This window comes from Apium graveolens, chromosome 4, assembly GCF_009905375.1.
Source record: "Apium graveolens cultivar Ventura chromosome 4, ASM990537v1, whole genome shotgun sequence".
Lineage (NCBI taxonomy): Eukaryota > Viridiplantae > Streptophyta > Magnoliopsida > Apiales > Apiaceae > Apium > Apium graveolens.
In genome coordinates, this window is record NC_133650.1 from 260,439,053 (window position 1) to 260,442,070 (window position 3,018).

Consider the following 3,018-nt stretch of genomic DNA (forward strand, 5'->3'; position numbering starts at 1 on the left):
TAGAAATTTGCCTAATCTGATTCTCCAAGGTCTTGATAGGAACAACTTGGCTCTTGCACACGAGCCTCAGCTCCTCCAATTCAGATTTTTCATTAACTTACGGTAGCTGCTGAAGTTGAAGTTGTTGCCTATGGGCATATTGCGGTTGCTGAAAACCAGGAGGGTTATACTACTTTTCTGTGTATGGCTGATAAGATTGTTGACTGCATTCTGATTGTTACTCCAACTGAAGTTAGGATGATTACGGTTATTTGGATGATAAGTGGTCGGAGCTTATTGTTGTGATCTTGGAATGTTGCTCACAAATTGAGCTGATTCGCTAGAAATAGCGTATTGCTAAGTTTCATGCGCCCTCGCACAAAGCTCACAAATACTAGAGATTTGTTTAACTCCATAATTCTCCAAAGAGTCCACTTTTTTCGTCAAAGCTCGAAGTTGAACAACTATAACCGTAGTTGTATCCACTTCCAGAATTCCTGTTACCTTGCCTTACAACATTCTTTGCATAGGATTCTGGTATTCATTAGCTGCCATGAGCTCAATCAACTCATAAGCTTCATTATAGCTTTTGGCCCATAAGGCTCCACCAGACGCTGCATCGAGCATAGGTCTAGACTGAGCGCCCAAACCATTGTAGAAACAGTTTATAATCATCCAATCAGGCATGCCATGGTGTGGGCACTTCCTTAGCATCTCCTTATATCGATCCCAAGCCTCACATAGAGATTCTCCAGTTTGCTAAGCAAACTGAGTAAGAGCACTCCTGATTGCAGCAGTCTTCGCCATAGGAAATAATTTAGTGAGAAACTTTTGAGCAAGATCCTCCCATTTGGTGATAGACCCTGGTGGTAGAGAATGTAACCATCACTTTGCTTTATCCCTCAGAGAGAATGGGAAGAGTCGAATCTTGATATCATCTTTAGTCACCCCATTGATCTTGAAAGTGTCGCAGATCTCGATGAAATCCCTGATGTGCATGTTGGGGTCTTCTGTAGGAGAACCCCCAAACTAAACTGAGTTCTGTATCATCTGAATCGTGCTCCACTTGATCTCAAAAGTGTTAGCCGAGATGGCTGGTCTGATGATGCTCGACTGAATATCATCGATCTTAGGCTGAGAATAGTCCATCAGAGCCATAGGATTTTCTGCTTGATCTCATATCACTACTAGAGCTGGTTCCTCGACTTTCTCTTCTTCTTCTACTTTATCTTCATCCTCAAAAACTTCCCTTAGAATCACTACAGCTTCTACCTCGGCTTGATCCAGAGTTCTCCTACGAGCCCTCAAACGCGTATGCATACACGCTCGCTAGAGTACCCGAAACATGACATGGAAAAGAGTAAGTTAGTAACAATGTCCGAGTCAATGAACTTTAACGATCACTGATGACAAACATAAACCAAAAGTTAACACCGTAGTCCCCGGCAGTGGCGCCAAAAACTTGTTAGTCGCTAAAGACGCGCTAAAATTCACGCAAGTATACGCGTTAGCAAGTAATATATAATTATTTGTAGTTCGTTTCCACAGGGACAGGCTTAGATTAACTTTGTAATTTATGCACTTATGCAACAATGATATGGCTATTATTCAATGCTAAGACGAATAACAATTTGGGTTTTGATTATACTACGATTAACTATTGAGAATTATACTAGAGAACATTAACTAAAGAGAGTAAAGAGAATTGATTAATATATGACACAAACATGGGATTCTAACTTCATTAAGTACTTCATTCAATTGCTTTTTCATTCTTAACCTTGGCATGCAATGGTGATGACACTAATCAGATAACACAAAACTGATAAACGCCAACTTTCATTGTACGAATACCATACTACCAGACATCCATAAAAGAGATAGAAGCTGAATAGACATCAATTATATTGAGACCCTATATGTCTATAGAATTTGACAACATAACAGTTTAATGCACAAGTTATCTATTATGTTTACATAGGGCAAGTAAGATGGTTAAAGTTACCTACGAATCATGCATAACAATAACACATGAACCTATGCTAGCATGGCAAGTTCTAAATCCTTAAATTCACTGTCACTTCGTTAAGAATTAACAAGCTATCTTATAAGTCCGCGGTGCTTTTAAGACGAATAAGCACAACCATTACTAGGTTATCATACAATCACCACACACTAAGGTATCAAAACAAATCAATTAAAGAAATCCATAAATAAATTCGCTAGAATCCCACGATAACGATTAGCCCATTATCGGACTCATCATCAACGTGGGTTTCGATGAAAACATGATATAATAAACGTAGTCCTTATACTGAATAAATAATAAACAAAGTACGAAACAAGAGTATAGCTTCACGAATAAGAAAACTAGAATCCAACATTACAACTTAGAACAAAGAATCACAAGTATAAGGTAGATCTTCTTCGCCTTCGTTGAATTGTGCTAAAACGGTCTTCTTACACCTTTTCCTTGTGCTCTGGTACGTCTCTCCTTAAAAAACATCTTTTATTTAGGTATATATAACAGCCCATTCAAAGTAGAAGTCCTCCAATTAGAAGCCAAGTAGAATCAGCATTTTAACATCCCGAACCGGCGCGGGCGCACTGCATCTCTATAGTTTGGGCGCGGGCGCGCGCTATGACAGCACGGGCGCGCCGTTCTCCTGGAGAAAATTCTGCTTTTCTTCAATTCTTGCTGCAATGAGTTGGTTTCCCGAGCTTTATTCCATGGACACCATCCTAACACCATATTAGCACAAAAATAATGCTAATTCACCTGATTTCCGAATTAATGCCTGAAATACAAAAACACTAGAAAACACATTAAAACACCAATAACTTGAGTACAAATGCACCAATTCAAAGTTTAATAAATCATTATAAAGTGTCATAAATGTCACTCAACACCATACAGGGCTGTAATGCAGGTATGGAATACAACTCTAGTTAATGAAATAAACTCTGCTTTCTCTTTTGAATATAAGGGACACAGGTATGAAGTTGATGCTGATGTCTTGATTCAAGCCCTGAGATTTC

General features: G+C 38.9%; 1 non-coding gene across 1 annotated transcript; it reads left to right on the plus strand.

The window, feature by feature from the left end:
- Window positions 1-664: 664 nt before the first annotated feature.
- LOC141723175 (small nucleolar RNA R71) lies at window positions 665-771 on the plus strand. The gene has a single exon (XR_012576164.1). It is a non-coding gene; the product is annotated as a small nucleolar RNA R71 (small nucleolar RNA).
- Window positions 772-3,018: the final 2,247 nt, after the last annotated feature.